At 43.6% G+C, this 6,278-nt stretch overlaps 1 long non-coding RNA gene across 1 annotated transcript in view; it reads right to left on the bottom strand.

Annotated features, from left to right (window-relative positions):
* Positions 1–3,617: 3,617 nt before the first annotated feature.
* Positions 3,618–6,278, bottom strand: part of LOC121015899 (uncharacterized) — a 30,617-nt gene continuing 27,956 nt past the window's right edge. Inside the window, exon 5 of the long non-coding RNA XR_005784035.1 lies at positions 3,618–3,921. This is a non-coding gene — a long non-coding RNA (uncharacterized LOC121015899). The remainder of the gene's footprint in view (positions 3,922–6,278) is intronic.

Here is a 6,278-nt window from a genome sequence, read left to right as displayed (position 1 = left end):
GCATAATGATTCGTTTATTGCAGTTTTTATTCATTCCAGGGCAGGGACTTTAGAGAATTCCAGAATCCTTCGTGTTCTGTTTTGGTTTTTCGTTTTTAAGACGTGGGGAAGCTAAGAAATGAGATGGCTTGACTCGCCTGGCGTCCCGTGGCTGCTTAGTGACAGAGCAGGGACGCCAAGTCAGGACTTGGGTTGAGTCTCAGTTCTTCCTGAGGCAGCCCACGTCTTCCTCAGCTGAATGTTCTGGCAGCCTTGGGGCCGGTCTGCCCTTTGGCTTGCGAGCAGCATGGAGGAGAGGCACACGGCCAGCAGTCTCGCCCTCTGCAGCGGGGGGCTGGCCGGGGCGTGTGGCAGGGCTTCGGGGAGGGAAGGGAGCTGCGTTTCAGAAAGTACCTTCATCTGCCCTCTGCTGGGTCAGAGAGCTCGAGCCCATGGTGGGTCGGAGTGGCACATAGTAAGAGGACATTAATATAAATAGGAAATAAATAAGCAATAACCACAACACGCACATCTCAAGATCACCTTGGAAAAAAGTCCTACAGATCCCCCAGGGGACGGGTTCTTCCTCCCTCTGCCTTATTTCTCAGTGTGACCCCCCGGGCCCCCCCCCCCCCCAAGGCCCTGCCAGCTGCCGTCTCTTCCACTCACTTCAGTGTCTTAGCAGGAAGCTGCCCTCTGACACTCCCCAGGGCCCTGGGTGGGCCCTTCCTCCTGTGAATAACCGCACTAACGAGGGTGACATTTCCACTTCCCCTCCCGTTGGCTTTGTCATCCTACAACATCCCCGGCCTGGTCTCCTGGGATACCTAATTAAAGAATTGACAGTGTTTTTACCAATAGTCCTGTTCGGAGGTGAACAAAAACAAAAAAAAAAACAAAACAAAAAAACAAAACACCCCGACAACAACAACAACAAAAGCATCTATTGCAGAGGCTTACTTTCCATACAGTAACGCAACCCACAGCCTGCACACGGTGGGCAGCCGGTGTTAGACCGCATCTGCAGCCCCTGGGGACACCGCATATCATGGCGCAGGGTAATAATGGACGGTTTTCACGACAACCCAGACTATGTTCATTTGTTACGCTGATGCGTTTACCAAGCATGAGCTGCCTTGTATGTGCTCAGCGCTACGCGAGGAAAATGAAGATACGTGAGAGAACGAGAAGACAAGGTCCCTGCCCTCAAGGCATCTAGGTGTACCGGGCCTCTGCCGTGTGTGACTCACTTTGGACCTGGCCCGTCCGAGTACATTTGCACTCCTTCCAAGCTGCAGCGATTGGTTCCTGGAGGGAACATGACCCAGGGCGGTCCCAGGGAGAGTCAGTCCAGGAACTCTTATCAAGACTCTGGGGACTCAGGTGTTCTTCTTCTGCGAAAAGGCAGAACGGAAGCCTGGAGATCCTCACAGCCATCCTGGCAGCCTTCTGCTTTGAGAAGGAAGTCACACTCCTGAACTCGTCATTGGAGCCCCCGTATCCCATGGTGACAGAGCCACCCACGAAGTTTGCAATTCCACAAGCTAATCAATTCTCTTTTCTTCTTAAGCCAAGTAGAGGTGGGTTTCTCCCTTTGAAATAAAAGCAGTCCTGTTACTAATACTACGAGGAGAGTTGATTACTTACCACAACACACTGTCTCAATCGAAAGGCACAGAAATGCCATAGGAGTAGAGCGAGGGGAGAGCCTCACTCCGAAAAGAAAATCGGGGAGGGATTTGGAAAAAGATCCCAAGAAAAGGGACCACTCGGATTTAATCATGACGGATGAGTGGGAATTGACTGGATACACGGGGGGCATTCCAGGCCATGGAAGAACACACATAAAAACAAGCTCACATTTCATTTTTTTTTTTTTTAAGTGGCATTGATGTCCAAAAGGAGGAACTTCCGTTTTATTAATTGAAGAATGTGGGGTAATGATGCCGTATAGTTATGGCTTCTGATGCCATATGGTTACCTACTGCTGTATCGATGAGCTAACTATTCCTGGACATCCCCTTCAAGTTCTTTAAGAATTCTGGAAGCAAAACATGCCCACATCGGAGAATGGGATATGTGGCCGTGGTCCACAAACCTGGACGCTCATGAGAATCGGTTGGGAGAGTGAAAACCCAGGCACGTACACCCCACCTCTGACTGAATGAAACTCAGAGTGGCATCTAGTGTTATATGAAAATTCCTCCGGTGATTTGGCTGTGTAGCCAGTTCTGGTGCACTTAATCTAAAGAGAGGAGAAAACAACAACAACAACAACAACAACAACAAACCCAATGATAGAAAGCACCAAGATTTGGAAATCAAGCCTATCTGGGACCCCAGATTCATCATTTTATCCGCAACACTAAAGCTGACCTCATTTGTGAAACAGAAACAATCATATTCATAGAGTATTTATAATTATTTGTGGGATGTTCCCCAGGTACCGGGTGCTATATTATATGCCTGGGATATATTAGTGAATAAAACAGATGAAGATCTCTGCCCAGCAGAGACAGATTGTGAAAATTGTTCAGTGGGTAAGTGACATGAGATGGAAATTAATAGGTGCCGGGAGAAAAAGAGAACAAAAGGAAAGGGGGATTGAGAGTGATGGGGGTGGTCAGGGTACGTGAGGCTGGTCAGGGTGGGCTCATTGAGAAGGTGATTTGAGCAAGTACTGAAGGAAGAACAGGACATAGTGCTCATGGGCTAGAATCTCACAGGCAGAGGGTTGGGATACTGAGATTCAGAGAGTCACCCCAGGGATGACTCCAAATTCTAGGTCTGAGAAATTGGAAGGATGTAGCCACCATATATGGAGACAGGTAATCAGCTTGTGGACAAAGCAGGTTTTGGAGGGAAGATCAGCAACCCAGTTTATAGGACATGTTAAATTGGAGATATCTATTAGATCTCCAAGTGGAGATGTTGAGCACGTGTTGCTTACATGGTTTCAGGTTTGGAGTTTAGAAGAGGTTTCTTAGCTGGAAATGTAAATTTGGAATCCAGCACAGATGAGCTTTGAAAACCTTGGAACTCTAAGAGTCCAAGGAGGGAGAGGGTAACCCTGCAGAAGAGAGGAGGATGAAGAATTGAGCCCTGGAACTCTCCAATGTGGAAATGTCAGAGAGGAGAGGAGGAAGCAGCAAAGGAGACTAAGACTAACCAGTGAGGTGTTCTGGAAGCCAAGAAAAGGAGTGCTTGAAGGACGAGGGAATGATAAAGTATGTTAACTATTGCCACTGGTGCCATATAAGTAAGAGGAATGCGAAGAATTGACCATTGGCGTGGAGAAAATTGTTAGCCATGACCAAAGAAGCTCTGAAGGATTGGTGAAGTCAAAAAGTTTTGTCAGAGAGCGTGTGTGAGTTTCCATCACATGATTGTTATGTATGAGGATTATATGATAGCTCTAATGTGTAAATTAATTACTATCGTGGGTGGTGTTTAGCAATAAATCTTAATCCTCCTTTTTGATCTTGAAACACCTGAATGTGTCTTCCTTCCCAAATGAGAGCATAGCCCAATACTACAACGGTGGACATAAACTCAGGGAGTTGGATTGGGATTGCACTGAATCCATAAATCAAGTGGGGAAGCATTTGACATCTTAATAAAATTGAGTCTTCAATCCATGAACATGGAACACCTCTTCATTTATTTAGATCCTTGATTTCTTTCATCAGTTTTGTTGTTTCCACATGTACTTCTTGTACATTTTCTTAGACTCATACCTAATATTTTCCTTGGTTTTTTGCAGTGCTATTGTAAATAGTATTATAATTCTAGTTTCAAACTCCAGTTGTTCATTGCTGTTATATAGGAAAGCAATTGACTTTTGTGTGTTAGCATTTTATCCTGTGACCTTGCTGTAGTTGCTTATTAGTTTCAGAATATATGCTGACTCTTTGGGATTTTTCACGTAGACAATCATATCGCCTCTGAACAAAGGCAGTTTTAGTTCTTCGCTCCCATTTTGCACACTCTTTATTTCCTTTTCTTTAAAATTTTTTAATGTTTATTTATTTTTGAGAAAGGGAGAGACTCAGAGCACCAGCAGGGGAGGGGCAGAGAGAGAGGGAGGCACAGAATCGGAAGCAGGTTCCAGGCTCCAAGCTGTCAGCACAGAGCCCGACACGGGGCCTGAACCCACGAACCGTGAGATCATGACCTGAGCTGAAGTTGGACGCTTAACCAACTGAACGACCCAGGCACCCCGTTTGTTTCCTTTCCTTATCTTTCCCCTCACCCCACACACTGGCTAGCACTTTCAGTATGATGTTGAATAGGAATGGTGAGAAGGGACATCCTTGCTTTGTATGTATCTTAAAAGAGAAGTATCTGGATAGTTTCTCACCATTATGGTGTTTGCTGTGCACTTTTAATAGACTATTTTGGTCAAGTTAGTTTCTCTATATTCTTAGTTTTTTGGGAGTTTTTATCATAAATAGGTGTTGGATTTCGTCAGAATATTTTCTGAATGAGTTGATATTTTGTGATTTTTTTTTCTTCCTTTGTTGATGTGCTGCATTATACTGATTGATTTTCAAATGTTACACGAGCATTCATACCTGCAATAAATCCCACGAGATTGTGGTACATAATTATTTTTACACTTTTTCCCCTCTTAAGAAATTTTCTTTTTTTTGCCTTCTCTGATTGTAATAGAGCATTTTGTATGATTCCATTTTGTCTCATGGAATACCAATTATACTTAATAAAAAAAAATCGTGGTCGCCCTAGAGTTTGCAATATATATATTTAAGTAACCTAAGTCCACCTTCAAATAACATTATACAATTTGGCATTTAGTACAACCACCTTATAACAGAATAATCCCAATTCCTCCTTCCTATCCCTTGTGGTATTACTGTCATTCAATCCGCATATCCATATGTCCTAAATACCCCAGTATATATACTGTTGTTACTTTAAACAGTTATCATGTTGATAAATTAAGCATCAGAAAAAACATAACACTTTATTTCACCTTCAATTACTCCTTCTCCAAAGCTCTTCCTTTTTTCATGTAGATACGGATGCTTCAAAATTTTTCTCTTTGCTTTTGATTTTCTGAAGTTGGAACACAATATGCCTAGGTGTAGATTTCTTGGTATCCTTTTTGCTGTGTTCTCAGAGCTTCTTGGATGTGTGGGTTGGTGTCTGCCATTAATTTTGACAAGTTCTCAGTTATTATTATTTCAAATATGTCTTCTGCTCTGTCCTTTCTTTGCCTTCTAGAATTCCAATTGCATGCATGTTACACCTTTAAAATTGTCCCACTGTTCTTGAACATGCTGTGTTGTTGTTGTTGTTGTTGTTGTTGGTTTCATCCTTTCTTCCCTTTGCATTTTAGTTTGGGAAGTTTCTCTTGACCTCTCTTCAGGTCGGTGATTCTTTCCTCGGTGATATCAGAGGAAAGAATTTTACTGACGAGCCTATCAAAGACGTTTTACGTTTCTGCTATAAAGTTTTTTGATTTCTAGCATTTGCTTTTTTATTCTTTCTGAACATTGCGCCTCTCTTGATTACATTACATCTGCTCTCGCGTGTTGTTAATTTTTTCCATTAAATCCTCTAACATATGAATCACAGGTATTTTTAAATTCCCTAGGTGATAATTCCACAATCTGTGTCATACCTGGGTCTGGTTCTCATGCTTGTCTCATATTGTCAGACCGTGTAGACGTCTTGTAGCTTTCGTTATCCTTTGTAGCTGTGAAGCAGAGACGATAAACCTGGTAAGAGGGCCTGAGTAAATAAGGCTTTGGAGGGAGGTTTTATGTTAACCTGGCTAGGAGGTGGCTTGTGGTTACAAGTGCCAGAAGCTTTCCATTCCTCTCGTGCACTTGTTTTTGTCACCTCCTTTATCTTTGCGCTTCCCTAAGACTTCCTCTTTTAAAAAAAAAAAAAGTTTATTTATTTATTTTTGAGAGAGAGAGAGTGTGTGTGTGGGCAGAGGAGGGGCAGAGAGAGAGAGAGGGAGAGAGAGAATCCCAAGCAGGCTCCATGCTCTTAGCACAGAGCCTGACACAGGGCTCGAACCCACGAACCATGAGATCATGACCTGAGCCGAAATCGAGAGTCAGATGCTTCACCGACTGAGCCACCCAGGCGCCCCCACTAAGAACTCCTCCTTAAATAGAGTCTGTACCTTGCAGCCCTTTTAGCTGTCAAATGTTGTTATATTGGAGGCCTGTTGATGTGGTGATAAAAAATCAGAGAGGGAAGCATTCTAAAATCTGAGGATCCAATCTCAGTGTTCAGTGGGTCTGCGTCCTGGGTTGTGACCTTTA

The sequence above is a fragment of the Herpailurus yagouaroundi genome, unplaced genomic scaffold, assembly GCF_014898765.1.
Source record: "Herpailurus yagouaroundi ecotype Mexico unplaced genomic scaffold, PumYag 208, whole genome shotgun sequence".
Lineage (NCBI taxonomy): Eukaryota > Metazoa > Chordata > Mammalia > Carnivora > Felidae > Herpailurus > Herpailurus yagouaroundi.
The sequence above is the reverse complement of the archived record's forward strand: the minus strand, read 5'-3'. Positions and strand labels throughout refer to the sequence as shown.